This window comes from Oncorhynchus gorbuscha, unplaced genomic scaffold, assembly GCF_021184085.1.
Source record: "Oncorhynchus gorbuscha isolate QuinsamMale2020 ecotype Even-year unplaced genomic scaffold, OgorEven_v1.0 Un_scaffold_5732, whole genome shotgun sequence".
In the NCBI taxonomy this organism is placed as follows: Eukaryota; Metazoa; Chordata; class Actinopteri; order Salmoniformes; family Salmonidae; genus Oncorhynchus; species Oncorhynchus gorbuscha.
Genome location: NW_025749469.1, coordinates 2,924 through 24,225, shown reverse-complemented (window position 1 = coordinate 24,225; position 21,302 = coordinate 2,924). Strand labels below are relative to the sequence as shown.

The window sequence follows — 21,302 nt, the reverse complement described above, 5'->3', positions numbered from 1 at the left end:
ATTACCACTCACTACTATCGCTGCCCCGTTATTACCACTCACTACTATCGCTGCCGTTATTACCACTCACTACTATCGCTGCCGTTATTACCACTCACTACTATCGCTGCCGTTATTACCACTCACTACTACGTTATTACCATTACCACTATTACTTTACCACTACTGCTATTATTACTATTACCACTGCTATTATTACTATTACCACTACTACTACTATTGCTATTACTATTGCTATTGCCACTACTTTTCTATTACCACTACTGCTATTACTATTACTACTACTATTATCACTACTGCTACTCTTACTATTACCACTTATCACTACTGCTACTACTATTGCCACTATTACTACTACTAGTTTCCCTACTGCTATTATTAATACTGCTATTACTATCACTACTGCTATTACTGCTATTATTACTATTCCCACTACTGCTATTACTACTGCTATTACTATTATCACTATTACAACTGCTACAACTAGACTATATACAGTCATTCTCTTTCATCAACGTGTTTTCCTCCACCTCCATGGAATACTGTTGAGTTCTGAAAGGTAATTTATTGAAAAGTATAAGCACTACCAAAACCTCTACTTCCCATATCAGTCCATTAATAGTCTTGATTAGCTTATCTACATTCTAATAATTATTGTGCGTGGTCTTACCTACCACTGCTACAATGTAAATAACCCTGGTCTTTTCCCTAATAGCCCAATACTAATATTTACTGTGATGTTCCTCTCTTCCAGGTCTTGTCAGGATGTACAATAATCGTGAGGGGCCAGCCACGGAGGCCCGCCCCAGGAGCGTCAGATCAACCTGAGCAACATCCGTACTGGCGCTAGCTCGCCGCGCCCCCAGAGCCAGCCTGACCAAAGGACACCCTGGCCAGTGAGTTGAAGCACTTCAACCAATCACTGACAGTGGGCTGGTCCATTCATGAAGAAGAGTGAGGGGGTAGAGCGTTGTGTTGAGATTCATAAGGGAAAAATGAATTTCAGGTGGCTGCATGGAGACGATTCTTTCACTTTGGGAGCAGCATAATTAGGGTGGAGTGTTGTCTAAACGTGTTGGGTGTCCTTCGATCAGGTTCCACCTGCAGTGACAGTTATATAATCGCTGATCTATGATACTTGTTGTCTAGTAAAGCATATGCAGTGCATTCAGAAAGTATTCAGACCCCCTCCTTTTCCACATTTTGTTACATTTTGTTCTAAAATGGATTAAATAAAAATAAATCCTCATCAATCTACACACAATACCTCATAATTACAAATAAAAAACATATTAAACTGAAATGCCTTATTACGTAAGAGTTCAGACCCTTTCCTCTGAGTCTCGAAATTAAGCTCCGATGCATCCTGTTTAAATGGATCCTCCTTGATGTTTCTACAACTTGGTTGGAGTCCACCTGTGGTAAATTAAATTAATTGGACATGATTTAGAAAGGCACACACACCTGTCTATATAAGGTCCCACAGTTGACAACGCATGTAAGAGCAAAAACCAATCAATGAGGTCGAAGGAATTGTCCGTAGACCTCCGAGACTGGATTGTGTTGAGGCACAGATCTGAGGAAGGGTTCCAAAAAATGTCTGCAACATTGAAGGGGACCAAGAACACAGTGGACTCTATTATTCTTAAATGGAAGAAGTTTGGAACCAGCAATATTTTTACTAGCCCTGTCTGTCTGGCCAAATGAGCAATCGTGGGAGAAGGACCTTGGTCAGAGTTTTCAGCAGTAGGGACTGGGAGACCAGTAAGGATCAAGGGAAAGATGAACGGAGCTAAGTACAGAGTTATCCTTGATGAAAACATGCTCCAGAGCACTCAGGACCTCAGACTGGGGCAATGGTTCACCTTCCAACAAGTCAACAACCCTAAGCACACAGCCAAGGTGACGCAGGAGTCTCTGAATGTCCTGTGCAGCGATGCTCCCCATCCAACCTGGCAGACCTTGAGAGGATCTGCAGACAAAAATGGGAGAAACTCCCCAAATACAGGCGTGCCAAGCTTGTAGCGTCATACCCAAGTAGACTCAATGCTGTAATCGCTACCAAAGGTGCTTCAACAAAGTACTGAGTAAAGGGTCTGAATACTTATGTAAATGTCATAATTCTGTTTATTTTTAATAAATAAATAATATTTTTGCTTTGTCATTACGGGGTATTGTGTGTGTGGATTGAGGGGGGGGGAAACAATTTAATATATTTTACATTTAAGGCAGTAATATAACAATGTGGAAAAAGTCAAGGGGTCTGAATACTTTCCAAATGTACTCTGTGTCCCATCTGCCTTCCTTTTATAACGCAAAATAAGAAATGGTTGTTTTTGGTCAGGGTCATAGAGCATGATAGAGGCTGCTTGTGGACAAAAGGCTGTGTTAGCATGGGAAGTGACATTTGAGGCCTTCCACCATTTTAATGTAGTCAACTGGGTTATACATCCAACTTCATTGGCTGACCCCTCCTGGTGACTATGTTGGAGTCATGTCCAACTGGGTCATCAGGAGGGATCAGCCAATTGTGTAAAAGTGAAATTGACTACATCAAAATGGAGATTGCGCTACCCTTGTGGTCACAGATGCAATAATGGCAAAGATGATTCCTATCTCTCTGGTCTTGGTCTGTAAATGAATTGTGGGTGATTGATTATTTGGTGCCCCTAGTGGTATAACATTGACCTATTGATCATGCCTATCGGTCTTCTTTCCCTTGCAGCCCTATGCCTTCCAGGCCAGAGAGTTCCTGCGCAAGATGCTGATTGGGAAGGAGGTATGCTTCACAGTGGAGGTCAAGACTGCTCTGGGCAGAGAATACGGCATGGTGTACCTGGGCAGAGGTGAGAAGACCACCAGACATTTTCACAGGCCTAGCCACAAATAGAGGCCAGAGTTACTACTAGTCGGGGAAAAACCTCACTACATCACTGGTGCACTATTTGTCTATATCCCACAGGATTTCAATTCCCTCCTTGAATTGACTGCATTTGTGTTGATTGAGTGAATGGACTCTTTCATGCATGAACCCTCATACAACCCACTTTGTCCTTTACTAAAACTCTCTTTCTTTAGTGTTAAATCCTCTGTCTCTCTCTCTCTAGACACCACTGGTGAGAACATTGCTGAATCTCTGGTGAACGAGGGGCCTCGCCACCGTCCGCAGGGAAGGAATCCGGGGCAACAAGTAAGACTCAGCAGTGCTGTGATATCACAAGCAACAGGGTGCATCAGTCTTTTAACAGGGTGTTGATTGACTTACAAAGGCTTTAATCAGCCCCATGGAGATTTGAAGTGGTGGTAACCAGGGAAACACAACACAGTCAATTTGTCACAGTAGAATTTGCACTTGCACTATGACAGAGATTAGAAAATAGTGTGACTATCACTGGGCTACCTGTTGTCACAATGGGCTGCATGTATTATTGATGACACAATGCCACTGCACATAGAACCCCCCCCACTTGAGGGTTTCAGTTAAGGTGTGAGTCCAGGTGGTGGCAGTGTTGCCCTGCAGTAACATTGAGGCTTTCCCACTGATCGGCAGTCTCAAAAGCCTCTGTCATACATAACATAAAGCTCACCGGTCTAATAACTGTCCCAAAACACCCTTTCACCTCTGAGTGATTGATCGCCCCCAGGGCTTGACTGGGCACTACAGGAGTTCAGTGCTGTGAAACCTGTGTTTTCACTGTGGGTACCAGATGAATGAATAAATAGTCTGCCTGCATATTTTGGACTTAATGACTCGTTTCAAGCATTCCACGCAATGGCTTGGAACAGGCTTTAATGTAAACGCCTCTACGCAGGCTGTCGTTTGGCCCAAATGGGGTGGCTATTATGGTGGGAGGGCTGGGAGACGAGCAGACCCTTATTCATTAGCCTGGCGATTGCTCTTGACGATCACCCCAATCGGAGGGCGATGATGATGATTTGAAAAGGAGCGGGCGAGCACATGTTCCGAACCTGGCTGTCCGTGGCGCCCAAACTATGCCAGGCGCCAATTAACAGAAGGCCCGGGCCGCATGCCAATCATCCTCTCCTCGCTGCTACGGCAAGCTGCTGGGGCACACTCGCACACAATTCCACTACACAGATCTCCTCTTCAAACACTTTCTGTGTCTTCCAAGGGAACCCGACCATGGGGCCACCACCACTGCCTGAGGATTTTGGCAGGCTCCTCCTGGCCAATGAGAAAGTAGGTTGTCTCTCTGGCTGTGGCTGTTTTGTTAAACTACTGAAAGGGGGAAGGGGCGTTGTGGTTTATGTAACCACACCGACCGGCGGTGAGGGAATCCAAATTAGCATTGGTACCACTGCTTCACAACTATTGATCCTTTAAACTGCGATCCCCAGTGGAGTGGCTAAACTGCTGAGGGTGCCTCTTCTGAACCACGTTCTTCAATGTCCAGTGCTTCTGTTTCGGTCTGCCGTATTTGTCAGATTTTTTCGGTGCCAGATACACTTGATTTTACATGCTCTCATCACACAGTACCAGGTAGGCCACCTCCTGTGTCTTCATTAATCTCTGATCGTCAGCCTAGTCGCATTCTTGCAGTATCTCGCTGTGTCCGTTCAGTATCTGGGCTTGCCTCAAGATGCATCCCAAATGGCACCCTATTCCCTACATAGTGCACTACTTTTATCCAGAACCCTATGGGCCCTGGTCAAAATAAGTGCACTACACCATAGGGAATTGGCACAGCCTCAATCTGTGGTTTGTGCTGTTAGTCCTAAGTAGCTTAAGTGCAATTGACTTTCTGTAGGATTTTTTAGTCTGGCCCAGAAAGTTAATGTTCTCTATTCTTGCTTCGGTAAGGAAGAAACAGTTTTATTTCAGTTGGGATTTGTGTCTAGAACAGTCGAAGGAATGGGGGGAGACGTACTGGTGGTGTTGGGCGCCAGTCCAATGCTCCAATTAGGAGCTGTTTCAGAACACTCAGACTCTCTCTTTGTGTGAGAGATGTGTTTTAATTGAGTACCACTTTGTGCCGCTTTCTTTCTAAACCTAGCACCCACTCTCCCTTTCAGACAGCATCAATGTAAAAAGGCTCAATTTACACAGTGCACATTTCAACAAAGAACCCAGTCCCACTATCTCACTCTCCATTTCTCATATCAGTCATGGGCAAGCCTCACTTCTCCACTCCATAAAAAACTTGTTAAAAGTCTTCACACGACGACGGAAAACAATTAAGAAAAGGGGGGAAAAATGTGGGAAAAGTTGATGGTCTTTCAAGATAACGGTCGCCATTTTTGTTTTGAACCAGCGTGGAATTAATTGAGACATATCACCGCCTTGCCTGCTTGAGGGAGTTGTTGAGTGCCATGTTGTCTTCAAAGAGCCCTCTGATCTTTGTTAGAGGCCCAGTCTGACTATCAACAGGCTGAACCTGAAAGCTCATGCAGATAGAAGTGAAACTGGAGAGTTGTGTACTTGGCCATCTACCAGGTGTCTGAAACTCATGTTGGTGTTTAGGCAAATGGAGGAAGTTGTGGTGCCTAAAGTTTCCCCTTGAATATCCCTTATGTTTTTGGTTGATCAACCATTGCCTATCCCCCAAGTATTACGTGGCCACTGGCCCTCGTGTCACAGCTAAAGGCTCATTTTGTTTCTCTAGAAACACTGTTTTTATTGAATTGGTGTGGCTCATGAAAGCATAACCATGTATTTGGGAACCATTGCTCTTTTTGACCCTAAAGGATTTAAAAAGCACAACATAGCAGAACTGTGTTGTATGTCCACCTAGCCAGTCTCATCAGTTTAGCCTGAGGGGTGGTAGTAGAACTGTCAGTGCAGCTAGAACTGCTATCTAGTGGCCATGCAGTTCCAGGACTAACACACCCTGAGTGGCTGGCAGTTACCCCTAAGGCCAAACTGATGATATAGAGAAGTGGACCAGTAATGGGAGGTTAGCTAGCATCAGTAGAGGTGTCACTTACTGATGCCCTAACAAGGCACTGTGCTGGGACTGGGCGCTGTGTCAGTAAAAATAACGATTTCAATTGTCTCTAAGATCTGTTCCACCTACTTTACTACAGTTTGAAATGTCAGCCTGTGTGTTATATACTAACCACTTCTTGTCTTGGTGTGTGTAGTCCAGATCAGGCTAGACTGTGTGACCTGGAGGACCAGGCCAAGGCCTCCAAGAAGGGCATGTGGACGGAGGGCGGCGGCACCAACACTGTACGAGACCTCAAGTACATAATCGAGAACCCCCGCAACTTCGTTGACTCCATGCACCAGAAACCTGTCAATGGTATGGCTAACACACACTCATACACCTCATCATTCCTTTTTAGAAGCCCCTGTGTGCACAGGTGCATAATCCACCGTTTTTCTCGAGTTTACCCCCTCCGATGCCTCCATATCTATATCTGACCTGTAATGGCTCCCTACATGGCACCTCGTGGGCTCATTATGTGACTTTCACCCCCTCTAAAGCGTTTTTCTCCATTCTGTCCGCGCCACCGCAGCTAACGGCCCTCCCTTTAATTGAGTGGAGAAATGGTGTGGAAGGTTTTTTACCATTCAGCGAGACCGCCCCTGCTGTTTTGAAATGGGCAGTAGCAATCCAGCCAAAACGCTTTTAATGTTCCCTCCATTGTGTTCTGGGGGACTGGAATCAGAATACTCATTTCCCCGGTCTGGATTATGGCGGATCACCTCATCAGACTGCGTTCGTTCAGCCCCCAAACACCCAAAACACCATTTACAGATCAAATTTAACTGGCTTTCACACCAAAAGTGATTTTTTTGGAGGTCAGGGTGACAACTGAAGAAGAGTGACAGAAGACATTCTGTAACCCACCAGAGCAGGATGTAATCAACATGTACTGTTAACACCCTCCATAGAGTAGAGGAATGAGGTGAAGCTCATCCTGTTTATGGATACATTTGACCACTGACTTTTAAGGCATCATACAGTATAGAACTGAATCCATAGAGATCCTATTATAGTGTCCTGATTCTACTGAATCTACTGTAGAACACTGGCTCTGTGTAGAACCTATAAAACTGAATGATGAGGTCCTAGTACAATGTTTCCCCTTGTGTAAACGGATGGTTTCATCGTATTAAAAGTTTAAATTGAATGTATGAATACTTTATTTCTGACCCTCGTCTCTCCTCCTCAGCCGTCATTGAGCACGTGCGTGACGGTAGTGTGGTCCGTGCCCTGCTCCTGCCCGACTACTACCTGGTCACGGTCATGCTCTCTGGGGTCAAGGTCAGTCTCTGTGATCGTACTATGACCATAGGATATGTGCTTGTGTGTGTGGTCAACTTTTATAGACTATAGCATATATTCCTTCTGATTTGATTAGCGAATTATCCAGTAGTGTAAAATACTTGAAAGTACTACTTAAGTAGTGTTTTGGGGTATCTGTACTTTACTTTACTATTTATATTTTTACTTTTACTTCACTACATTCCTAAAGACAATTATGTACTTTTTATGCCATACTTTTTCCCTGACACAAGTATATTTGAAACCAAATACTTTGAGACTTTTACTCAAGTAGTATTTTACTGGGTGACTTACCTTAATAGAAAATGACTCAAGTAGTATTTTACTGGGTGACTTACCTTAATAGAAAATGACTCAAGTAGTATTTTACTGGGTGACTTACCTTAATAGAAAATGACTCTAGTATCTTTACTTTTACTCAAGTTTGACAATGGTGTACTTTTCCCACCACTGTAAATATCCCTATATGTTTCTGCAGGGGTTAACTAATCATAATACATGTATCACTTCCTGACTCATAAGGTCTGTGAGATGGATGTGATGTTGGGGATTTTCCTTTGTTACTTCTCTTTGTCCATCCATCTTTTTCCATGACTCAGTCTTTACCAACGGCCCACTGCAGATAACCAGTCTTTCCCTTCTCACACCTAAGATGTTACAGCTGTTTGAAGCTGTTCTTCTGTCTGCTTGGTGTTTTAGAGCCCAATCTCCCAGCTCTGCTCTGTCTCCCATATCTAGTTTTGTTTGTACTAGAAGGTCTATATGTCATGAGTGTCTCTAGTTTCCCAGATATTTACTGTATTTTCTGTATTCTCCTTCTTGGTCCTGTGTAGCGCAGTTGGTCAGAGTAATGCCAGGGTTGTGGGTTCCACTTCCGCTGTGGTCACATACGCAAATAAATGCACTCCTTGTACTAGAAGTTGCTTTGGATAAGGATCTACTAAATGGCATATTACATTCTATATATCCTCTCTCCAGTGTCCGACGTTCAAGCGTGAGGCGGACGGCACGGAGTCGCCAGAGCCCTTCGCTGCCGAGGCCAAGTTCTTCACGGAGTCTCGTCTGCTCCAGAGGGACGTGCAGATCATCCTGGAGAGCTGCCCCAACCAGGTCATCCTGGGTACCGTCCTCCACCCGGTGAGACTGACTGACCCCTCACCTATAACCCCTGAGCATTGTACTATACGCAAAGGCTGGTAGCTCGGACTGTCGCTGAAATCCAGAGGGCGAGGAAGGATAATTTTGAACGTTGCGGAAGTCTGAGGTTGTTGCACTTAACTGTACTCAACCTCACATTGTATGAGGTTCTCTGAATGTGTGTGAGGGCAGGCAATGTATCTCTTTCTGACCAGCTTACTCTGCTATCTTTGTTTCCTCCATTGTAGTCAACTCTATAAATAGTGTATCATATAAAGTATTGTATTTTTATTCTATGTTCTTGTTGATTCATCTCCAGAGCAGGGGAACATCACAGAGCTGCTGCTGAAGGAAGGTTCGCCCGCTGTGTGGACTGGTCCATGGCAGTCTACACCCAGGGGGCAGAGAAACTCCGGGCCGGAGAAAAGTCAGTCCCTTCCCCAACCAAAACCACTACCGCAACATACGTCACAACACGGTCAATCTGTGAATGTGACCACAACCATCGTTATCCTCAACCGTTTTATTATCCAACCAGTTAGGGCATGTGGCTAAGTGTGAATACTTTACAAATGACTCATTTCTTTCTCATTTGAAGTGAGACTGACAACTTTGTCAGTGTGTTCTGACAAAGGTTTGATTGGAGGACACAATAGCATGCTCACTGGAAAAAGGCATGCAGTGTAAAATATATGGACACACACACACACACACACACACACACACACACACACACACACACACACACACACACACACACACACACACACACACACACCACCAACCGTTTGGGGTCACTTAGAAATGTCCTTGTTTTTGTCCATTAAAATAACATCAAATTGATCAGAAATACAGTGTTGACATTGTTAATGTTGTAAATGACTTTTGTAGCAGATTTTTAATGGAATATCTACATAGGAGTACAGAGGCCCATTATCATAGCCATCACTCCTGTGTTCCAATGGCACGTTGTGTTAGCTCATCCAAGTTTTATCATTTTAAAAGGCTAATTCATCCTTAGAAAACTATTTTGCAATTATGTTAACACAGCTGAAAACAGTTCTGATTTTAAAGAAGAAATAAAGCTGTCCTTCTTTAGACTAGTTGAGTATCTGGAGCATCAGCATTTGTTGGTTGGATTACAGGCTCAAAATGGTCAGAAACAAAACTTTCCTCTGATACTTGTCAGTCTAGTCCATGCGAGAAATTGCCAAGAATCTGAACATCTTGTACAATGCTGTGTCCTACTCCCTTCACAGAACAGCGCAAACTGGCGCTAACCAGAATAGAAGAGGTGGGAGGCCCTGGTGCACAACTGAGCAAGAGGACAAGTACAATAGTGTCTAGTTTGAGAAACAGATGCCTCTTTCTAAGTCCTCAACTGACAGCTTCATTTAATAGTACCTGCAAAACACCGGTCTCAACGTCAACAGTGAAGAGGCAACTCCGGGATGCTGGCATTCTTGGCAGAGTTCCTTTGTCCAGTGTCTGTTCTTTTTTCCCATCTTAATCTTTTATTTTTATTAGTCTCATTCTGAGATTTCTTTTTCTTTTCAACTCTGCCTAGAAGGCCAGCATCCCGAGTCGCCTCTTCACTGTTGACTTGTGTTTAGTCATTTATAACATTAACAATGTATTTCTGATCAATTTGATGTTATTTTAATGGACAAAATTAGCTTTTCTTGCAAAAACAAGTTAATTTCTAAGTGATCCCAAACTTTTGAGTGTGTGTAGATTCTTTTTTGAGAACTAAAAATCACCAAAATAAAGGTTAGACAATCAGGGGAAAATTGCAAAAACAATGAATTTAGCATGTTTGAGCAAAATAACACAGGATTAGCCATGGCAAAGTGCAAAGAATTGCAGGAATTTAGCTTTAAAACGGCCATTTTTCTCTCAGCTGCCATGCCCCCTGCTACACCCACCATGAGGCTCTTTTGATTCTGAAATATCACGTAAGTTACGTGCGTACGTACAGATCAGTGAGTACCCCGAGGGAGGGAAAGTGAAGTAATTGACCAGGCATAAATCCAGTATTGTAGTTGGTTTGAATCCAGCACAGCTGGAGATACAGAACTTTCACCCTCAGAATATCAATTGAGCCGTCTTTATCATTATCCTTATTCTGAGTCGTTTTAGCATGGATTTGATTTCATATTCTGGTTTAAACACATCATGAAAATGTTTAATATCAGATGATGAAGTGCTTATCTTTTATGTTGGCCTATTGCCTTTTATATTTTTACATATGAACATGTGTATTTGTATGAATTTTTACAAGGAAATATATATATATACTGAACAAAAATATAAAACGCAACATGTAAAGTGTTGGTCCCATGTTTCATGAGCTGAAATAAAAGATCACAGGAATGTTCCATACGCACAAAGCTTTTCTCTAAAATGGTGTGCACAAATGTATTTACATCCTTGTTTGTGAGCCTTTCTCCTTTGCCATATCAAGAAGCTGATAATACAGCATGATCATTACACAGGTGCACCTTGTGCTGGGGATAAAAGGCCACTCAAATGTCAGTTTTGTTACACAACACAATGCCACAGATGTCTCAAGTTTTTGAGGAGAGTTCAATTGCCATGGTGACTGCAGGAATGTCCACCACAGCTGTTGCCAGATAATTTAATGTTAATTTCTCTACCATAAGCCACCTCCAACGTTGTTTTGAGAATTTGGCGAGTACGTCCAACCCCGGCCTCGCAACCACAGATCACGTGTAAACACGCCAGCCCAGGATCTCTGTAATAAAGCCCTTTAATGAGGTTCTCCAGTGGATGGGCCTGGCGCCCAAGTGGGTGGACCTATGCCCACCCATGGCTGCGCCCCTGCCCGGTCGTGAAATCCATGGATGAAGGCCTAATGAATTTATTTCAATTGACTGATTTCCTTCATATGAACTACAACTCAGCAAAATCATTGAAATTGTTGCATTTATATTTTGTTCAGTATATGAAAGGATGTTTTGATATTTACTGAGAATTGTATTTAAGGATGTTTTCTCCACCTTTTCTTTTGAACAGATCTCCTGCTTTTCACATTACCCAAGGTCGTCACATCTTCATTGATGATTCCTCTTCTGTTTGTTTCCTCTCCTCTTTTTGTTGACATATCCCCCTTCTAACTGAGTCATCCTTTTGTTTATCAGATCTGCTAAGAACGTAAGTGCGTATCTGGAAGGACTACGTAGCCCCCCACAGCCAACATGGACCAGAAGGACCGTCAGTTTGTGGCCAAGGTAAGAAGACCCTGCAGGCCTGCACTACGGCTTCAGGAGGGTTAGGACTGGGGTTGCATTCCAATCCAAAGGTCGTCTCCTTCCTTCTTTCCTTGTTCACTCCCTTTCATGAATTTGGGCAGTGACGGTAGAGGGAAAAGGAGATGCTTTCTTAATAGTACACAGTCTGTGTTCAATCCATGAGACTAACTTTGTTTTGGTTGTTGGGGATGTTTCCTGGCTGCCTCCATGGCTGTGCTTACTGCAGTATTTCCACAACTGTTTATTTCATATTTTTGTCATAGCACTGCACCAAAAGCAGGACCAGTCCTTGAGAGCTCTGACAAAATATGTACCCCCCAACAAAATAAGTCCCAGCACAGAGGTACAAAGAGGAAGGGCTTTAGCAGTAACCTTGAACACTCCCGCCCTAGCCAAATGACTGCAGAATCGCCTGCCGTTTCTCCAACGTTCCCAGAACGTTCCGGCTCCTTCCGGAGACACGGGACGGGATATTAGTTCTGGATGTTATTTGTATACGGCAGGAGAAATGATTATGGTCTTAATATCACAGAGGAAACTGCCTTTGAATGAATCCCAGACCTGGCCATGTCAGAGTCCATTACTTCCTACTAAGTAAGGCAGACCCAAATGGAGCCTCCAGTAATGTAGCAACAGCCTTATTGCTGTTATAAGAGCACACATTATAGCCCCTATTATTGTTTTAGTGTTACCCTTGAAGCTACAGTCTGATTTCAAAAACAGCCCTAATCCTTTAAGAATAAAGGAATTTAAATTACCTTTTGAACAGCTTCCAAAATCCCAGACACTAGCTTTATGTATTCCCAATATTCAGAAGTGAGGTGTCTTACAAAGTTTGTCTGTTTATATTCTGAATTGAGCCTGCGGTATGGTCTTCCTTTGGACAATCTAGTTTCTTTAGGTGACACACAAAGCAAGTTGATTTAATTCGCTGAAGTAGTAGCCTTTATGATCTGCTTAGATTCTTTTCAGATCCGTTAGCTGGACTTCTAAGTCCTTGAAATATTCACGGCTAGCCTTTGGTTTCATAAAAGGTGTTGCCGTCGCAGCAATCTGCTTACAGAATGAGTTTGTGAAGGAATCCCACACACACACACACACGCAAAAACTAGCTAAGTTAGTGCATTTTCCCCTGAGTCAGAGAGAAGACTCTTGTGCTGAAAAAAAAGGATCAAACATTTATGCATTGGCCGGCTGCCCTCAGATCTCCCAGGTCAGGGCAAGGAAGCTGACATGGGGGAGGAGTGAAGTGTGTAGAGGAATGGGGGGAGAGAGATATGGGGGGGTGACAGATAGCGGGGTGGAGACGGACAGAAGTGATGGAGGGAGGAATTGGCATTTCCTTCCCTGTGTATTGTTTTTGCAGACAGGCAGGTTCAGTTCCCCAGTAGAGGATGAGCCCTTGTGCTAGTTCCCAGCATGGTTCTCCATCTCTTCCTCCTCCTGCTGTTCTCAGAATGGGAGTAGTCGGAATAACACTGAGACCCACCAACTCAAGTCAGCAGCATGTTAGCAAATTTGTTTAGGGATTAGTGAATTATTTGGTTGCCTTTTTGAGGCAAGCCTCGTCGCTTGACGCTGCGTTTGTTGTAAAATGTCACCTTGGCTTTTTCAAACTGCCATTGTTGACTACCTCCACTACCTTGTGGGATAGATAGGTGTTGGTTTTGTGGTGACTTTCATCGATCGGTTCGGTGGTCAACTGGTACAATGTTTTGTCACGTTGTCAGCTCCCTGAACTGTCATTGGCCAGTTGTGCTCGCTTAACATCCTCATTGGATTGTTTGGTTTGGGCACCTTGAATTCTCATTTGCTGACCTCCCTTTGTTCTATTGGTCCCATGATATTGCAGCCTGTCAACTTCCCTGTCATACTCTCCTTCCCAGTCCTTCTCCCCCTTTCCCTCATGATTTTTCTGGGAAGGGATGGATAGAGCAGAGAGAGCAGCCCAGAAGGGTATCATACGAAGCAGGTTTGAGAAGTTGGCGAGGTAACTTTGGTCACTTCAGAGTTCAACTAGAGTAATACAAAAGTAACTCAACTTTTAGCCAGGTATGTTTCTATGGCAACAAATCCTTCAGAACTTACCTGCTCCGGGGCAGGCTAACTTGGGGTTAAATCCATTTATCCTGAATGAAATGTCTGCTCTGCGAGCTAAGGTCAATGAAGTCAGATCTCTTGCAAAGATTTTATTTACTTTTTTAAATGTATTTTTAAATAGTAATGTTAAAATATATCACAGAATGAATTTGAAACTTTATGCAATGTAACACTTTTGTATGACTTAATGAAAACATATTGATAGGCGTGTGGTGGAGTGGTTGTACATTGATAAGCACACCAAGGATGGCTTTAATGATATGTCATGAAGACGGCTTCTCAAAACCCTATTTCACACCATAGCCTGCTGAATTAGCAAGAATTCTGTTGTATATTCTTTGGGAACAAATCAAAATGTGGCACTAATTCACCCATGGATTGTCTCAATGGAGAGTCTGGTGTTTGACTTGCTATGTGCGACATGCATGTGCAGTTACAAGCCTGTTAGTGGCAGGTGGACGAGCAATATCCATCGTCGTAGTACGAATGAAGCCTGACCTGGAAGGTGAAGCTAACTGAAGCTGGTTATCTTTAGAAAACCCTGAGTAAATCTAGCTCGCTTCATAGGATACCACTCCCATCCCCAGAGTCAAACCTGCTGAATCAACCCCCACTCTCTCATACCCCTCTTTCTCACTAACCCTCTCTCTCACCTTCTATTTATCCTTCTCTCTCTCACATTGTCTCTGCTGGGACTGGTAGGTAGGCTACGTCCCAATAGGCTGAAACTGCCTCCTCTCTTCTTCCTCTGGTCTCCCTTGTGACCAGCTGCCCTGAGAGAGGACGTGGTGGATGAAAGTAATGTGGTGGAAGGCCTGTCTCCATCAGAGGCCTGTCATTGTCAAGAAGGGACAGGGGACAACTGGCTGCATGTCAATAGTCAGAAACACTTTCTCACATCAGTGTAGATGGTGAGGCCATTCTAGTGTTGTAAATGCCCTTTAAAGCTGCAATATGTCACTTTTTTGGTGACCTGACCACATTCACATTGAAAAGTTAGTTCTAGATCTGTCATTCTCATTGAAAGCAAGTCTAAGAAGCGGTAAATCAGTTCTATCTGTGCTATTTCTATGCTTCCTGTTAGTTTTTGCATCTTTTACTTTCGGTTTTGTACACAACCCAAAATATTGTATATCAGCTGATATAAAAGACATTTCACAGCGGTTTAGCTGGCACATTGATTCTCCACACTATAGTTGCCTGTTTTGTCAAATAAATGGATATTAAGCAAACGATGGTATTCCTGAGTATTGGGTTAAAGACATGACAATATCAGCTGCTTATCTGCAGGTTACTATTGACTAGGACCAACCTTCACATTAATTTGCCCTAACAATGGAAGTGATGTGAATGTGACGATTTGTTTCTCTTCGTATGCCAGAGTAGGGCTATCTGCACACCTGATAACGTAGCTACTGCATGTGTAGAGGCAAGAGAGGACGTCTCTGGAAAGACTACTCTGCATTTGATGCAGTACTGCAGTTCTTTTCACACCTATATACCTATACATTATTGGTGTTGCTGTGTCACATCACCACCAGTCTTTGTAAAATGAAATGAATGAAGAGCGTCTGCTAAATGACTTAAATGTAAATGTAAAAGTAAATGCAGTGGTCCTGATATGTATCCTGGACAATGCAGATGTCATGCTAGTAGTGGCCACCAGGTGACAGCACCTCTCTACCACCAGGGTCTGTGTTTAGAGCAGGGGTCTCCAACCTTTTCTGGCATGAGCCACTTAATAAAAAAAAAAATGGAGCTGTTTTTTTCCTTCTAGTTTCCCAATAGGTCTGTTCTTCTCCTCTCCCCTGCAACTCTTCTCTGTGTCCTTAGTACACTGCTTTCTCCTGTACACCGTTTTCTGTCAATATACCTGGTAAAATATGGGGGCAGATGTAAATGTTTTGCCTGCACTACAGACTGCTATATTGGTCCACTAATACAGGGCTAGTAAAGGCCCAGTGCGCTACTTTTGTGGAAAATATAGAGCATGTAGTATCTTTCCAGATTTTTCAGTGGGGAGCTGCAGCACCCTCAACACCACTCCTTCCTGCGGCTATGACTGCTGCTGATTATTTCATTGTGAAGTTTGCAAATAATAAATACAAATGATATACTCGGGTGGCAGGGTAGCCTAGTGGTTAGAGCGTTGGATTAGTAACCGAAAGGTTGCAAGTTCGAATCCCCGAGCTGATGTCGTTCTGCCCCTGAACAAGCAGTTAACCCACTGTTCCTAGGCCGTCATTGAAAATAAGAATTTGTTCTTAACTGACTTTCCTAGTTAAATAAAGGTAAACAAATAAATAATAATAATTATATATATATATATATACTACTTTGCAGGTTTTGGGGAAAGTATTTGTCAACCCACCAAACAATCATCACGTCAACTGGCCACACACAGAGTGATAGACACAAACACGCGCACCAGACGGGGGCAATGTTGCTTAATACTTTGGCAGATATTGTTAGGTGAGATTCATATTAAACATATCCAATCCAAAAATGGAATCTAGACTCTGCTTCCTATTTCGCAACAAAGCGTCATTCACGCACGCCACCAAACATACCCTCGTAAAACTGACCATCCTACCAATCCTCGACTTCTTCGGCGATGTCATTTACAAAATAGCCTCCAACACTCTACTCAGCAAATTGGACGCACTCTTATCACAGTGCCATCTGTTTTGTCACCAAAGCCCCATATACCACCCACCACTGCAACCTGTATGCTCTCGTTGGCTGGCCCTTGCTTCATATTAGTTGCCAAACCCACTGGCTCCAGGTCATCTATAAGTCTATGCTAGGTAAAGCTCCGCCTTATCTCAGCTCACTGGTCACCATAGCAACACCAACCCGTAGCACGCGCTCCAGCAGGTATATCTCACCAGTCATCCCCAAAGCCTACACCTGCTTTGGCCGCCTTTCCTTCCAGTTCTATGCAAATAGCCCATCTATCTACCTCATCCCCATATTGTTTTTTATTAAATGTACATATCTGCTCTTTTGCATACCAGTATTTCTACTTGCACATCTATCACTCCAGTGTTAATTTGCTGAATTGTAATTACTTTGCTACTGTGGACTATTTATTGCCTTCTCACGCCATTTGCACACACTGTATATAGACATTCTTTTTTTCTATTGTGTTATTGACTGTACGGTTGTTTGTAACTCTGTTTGTGTCGCACTGCTTTGCTTTATCTTGGCCAGGTTGCAGTTGTAAATGAGAACTTGTCCTCAACTGGCCTGCCTGGTCAAATAAAGGTGGACAAAAGGTTTGAGTGTTTAAGCCATAGTGGTTAACCAGGGGTGGGATAATGTCAGTGCTGCGTTAGATAGTAGCTGGGAGCTTGCGGTGTCGGGGACCTGAGATTTGTTTATGACAGTTTCATGTAACGCAATAATAATTTCATATACTTTGGGAATTGTTTGGCAAGCTACTAGTAGCTGGTGATCGACCTTTTGTAGACCACTGGCTTAGAGTGACTCAGCCTGGACATACCTCTTGTTGGCATCCACACAGAGTCGAAATGCTCACTGTTTCTCTTTCGCTCTCTGTCTGTATTTCTCTCTGTCCTTTCTCTACATCTTTCTCTGTATTTCTGTCCTTTCTCTCTACATCTCTCTCTGTATTTCTGTCCTTTCTCTCTACATCTCTCTCTGTATTTCTGTCCTTTCTCTCTACATCTCTCTCTCTCTGAATTTCTGTCCTTTCTCTCTACATCTCTCTCTCTCTGAATTTCTGTCCTTTCTCTCTACATCTCTCTCTCTCTGAATTTCTGTCCTTTCTCTCTACATCTCTCTCTCTCTGAATTTCTGTCCTTTCTCTCTACATCTTTCTCTGTATTTCTGTCCTTTCTTTCTACATCTCTCTCTCTCTCTCTCTGTATTTCTGTCCTTTCTCTCTACATCTCTCTCTGTATTTCTGTCCTTTCTCTCTACATCTCTCTCTGTATTTCTGTCCTTTCTCTCTACATCTTTCTCTGTATTTCTGTCCTTTCTCTCTACATCTTTCTCTGTATTTCTGTCCTTTCTCTCTACATCTTTCTCTGTATTTCTGTCCTTTCTCTCTACATCTTTCTCTGTATTTCTGTCCTTTCTCTCTACATCTTTCTCTGTATTTCTGTCCTTTCTCTCTACATCTCTCTCTGTATTTCTGTCCTTTCTCTCTACATCTCTCTCTCTCTCTGTATTTCTGTCCTTTCTCTCTACATCTCTCTCTCTCTCTGTATTTCTCTCTGTCCTTTCTCTCTACATCTCTCTCTCTCTGTATTTCTCTCTGTCCTTTCTCTCTGCATCTCTCTCTCTGTATTTCTGTCCTTTCTCTCTGCATCTCTCTCTCTGTATTTCTCTCTGTCCTTTCTCTCTCTAATAATTACCCAGTCTAAATGTGCTGGCCAGCAATTTTCTGCTTCTCTTAACATAACCGTTGATTTATTTATTTGGGGAGAAAGGAAGGAGACTTACATTTTATTTTGTGATGCCAGAGCTAGAGAACAACCTTGTTACAATGTTGAGGACTGTGTAGGTTGGTACAACATAGATTAGATTTTTTGGAAATGGAGAGATGGGTAGTTTAGCGCTTCGAGTCCCCCGCACTGGGACCATGGGACTGAGGTGTTAGGAGTCCTCTCTTTTTCTCTCTCGCTGTCTGTGTGTTGTGTATGTGGGCAAGTTAATTTCTCCCTCCGTCCTCAACGGTAAACTACTTGCAGATGTATTATTTCTTACGTCTGCCTCTCCTCTTCTCTCCCCCCAGTCAGCTTTGGGACTAACTGAGCATCTCAGATTGCCTCGAGGGAGGTGCTTATGTGTTCAGGATTTCTCTAAACTTGGTCTAGCTCCAAGCCCGATTCCCAATAGCCTCCCACACAAGCTTGACTGGTATCCAAGAGTGGTTGTCTCCCATGTATATCTCAGCAATTGGGTCCTGTTCAAATACTAGTCATCCTTCCCCCATCCTTCCTTCTCTTAAACAGTGTAAGATCTGATGGGGTTGCATCCTTGATCCGACCAAGTGTGTGTGACCCGTGCGTATGTGCTTACTTCCAAGTGAGCTTGATATGTTTGCCCACCCTTCCAAGTGTGCCTGATGTACAGCCCATGTTTGCTGTGTATGTCACAGGTAGGCCTGAGTGGGTGTGTTTGTGCCTTTCCCAAGTGATCTCGATGTACAGCCCATTTTTGTTTATATCACACATTGATCTCTCTGTGTGGGCGGGTGGGCCTAAACTTGTCCACTGTTCCCCAGCTGAGCTTGAAGTAGACTTCATGTTTGTGTGTGAATGTCACAAGTGGGTCTGTCAGTCATTTCTCTTTGTTTTGGCAGTCTCTCTCTCTCTCTCTCTCTCTCTCTCTCTCTCTCTCTCTCTCTCTCTCTCTCTCTCTCTCTCTCTCTCTCTCTCTCTCTCTCTCTCTCTCTCTCTCTCTCTCTCTCTCTCTCTCTCTCTCTCTCTCTCTCTCTCTCTCTCTCTCTCTCTCTCTCTCTCTCTCTCTCTCTCTCTCTCTCTCTCTCTCTCTCTCTCTCTCTCTCTCTCTCTCTCTCTCTCTCTCTCTCTCTCTCTCTCTCTCTCTCTCTCTCTCTCTCTCTCTCTCTCTCTCTCTCTCTCTCTCTCTCTCTCTCTCTCTCTCTCTCTCTCTCTCTCTCTCTCTCTCTATTTACCAATCTGTTTCTCCTTCTGCATTGGAGAGGAAAAACATTTTTTTTTGGTAATGCGGAGAGCGATTTCTAGACATTTTCACTGGAGTGGGATGGATCAGTCACGGTGCTAATCCTGACTGATGTCCATGTCTCTGTTCCCTCCCCTTCTCTCCCGGGAATCCCCTCTCCATGTGGAATGTGTGAATATACAATTCGCAGACTTGTGTGTGTTTGAGGCTGGAACTGTGGAACAAACAGTTTAGCAGACGTTAAAAGGACTGGCAATGGATCAATGTGATGCTCTACAATGTGTGATGATGAAGAGATAATTGTGACAGTAGGATGTATAGTTTCAGTGTCTTTCTACAATGTGTGATGATGCAGAGATAATTGTGACAGTAGGATGTATAGTTTCAGTGTCTTTCTACAATGTGTGATGATGCAGAGATAATTGTGACAGTAGGATGTATAGTTTCAGTGTCTTTCTACAATGTGTGATGATGCAGAGATAATTGTGACAGTAGGATGTATAGTTTCAGTGTCTTTCTACAATGTGTGATGATGCAGAGATAATTGTGACAGTAGGATGTATAGTTTCAGTGTCTTTCTACAATGTGTGATGATGCAGAGATAATTGTGACAGTAGGATGTATAGTTTCAGTGTCTTTCTACAATGTGTGATGATGCAGAGATAATTGTGACAGTAGGATGTATAGTTTCAGTGTCTTTCTACAATGTGTGATGATGCAGAGATAATTGTGACAGTAGGATGTATAGTTTCAGTGTCTTTCTACAATGTGTGATGATGCAGAGATAATTGTGACAGTAGGATGTATAGTTTCAGTGTCTTTCTACAATGTGTGATGATGAAGAGATAATTGTGACAGTAGGATGTATAGTTTCAGTGTCTTTCTACAATGTGTGATGATGCAGAGATAATTGTGACAGTAGGATGTATAGTTTCAGTGTCTTTCTACAATGTGTGATGATGCAGAGATAATTGTGACAGTAGGATGTATAGTTTCAGTGTCTTTCTACAATGTGTGATGATGCAGAGATAATTGTGACAGTAGGATGTATAGTTTCAGTGTCTTTCTACAATGTGTGATGATGCAGAGATAATTGTGACAGTAGGATGTATAGTTTCAGTGTCTTTCTACAATGTGTGATGATGCAGAGATAATTGTGACAGTAGGATGTATAGTTTCAGTGTCTTTCTACAATGTGTGATGATGCAGAGATAATTGTGACAGTAGGATGTATAGTTTCAGTGTCTTTCTACAATGTGTGATGATGCAGAGATAATTGTGACAGTAGGATGTATAGTTTCAGTGTCTTTCTACAATGTGTGATGATGCAGAGATAATTGTGACAGTAGGATGTATAGTTTCAGTGTCTTTCTACAATGTGTGATGATGCAGAGATAATTGTGACAGTAGGATGTATAGTTTCAGTGTCTTTCTACAATGTGTGATGATGCAGAGATAATTGTGACAGTAGGATGTATAGTTTCAGTGTCTTTCTACAATGTGTGATGATGCAGAGATAATTGTGACAGTAGGATGTATAGTTTCAGTGTCTTTCTACAATGTGTGATGATGCAGAGATAATTGTGACAGTAGGATGTATAGTTTCAGTGTCTTTCTACAATGTGTGATGATGCAGAGATAATTGTGACAGTAGGATGTATAGTTTCAGTGTCTTTCTACAATGTGTGATGATGCAGAGATAATTGTGACAGTAGGATGTATCATTTCAGTGTCTTTCTACAATGTTTGGGTGGTACATTTTGTTGGGTTGTATTACATAATGTTATCGTTTATCTAAAAGTCATCACAAAACGGGCTGGGTGATAAATCAATATCAATAATTATCTAGGTAATTACTTCCCTCAAT

General features: G+C 42.9%; 1 pseudogene; it reads left to right on the top strand.

Annotated features, from left to right (window-relative positions):
• The first annotated feature begins 754 nt into the window (after positions 1-754).
• LOC124029176 lies at positions 755-9,088 on the top strand (annotated as a pseudogene).
• The last annotated feature ends 12,214 nt before the right edge of the window (positions 9,089-21,302 follow it).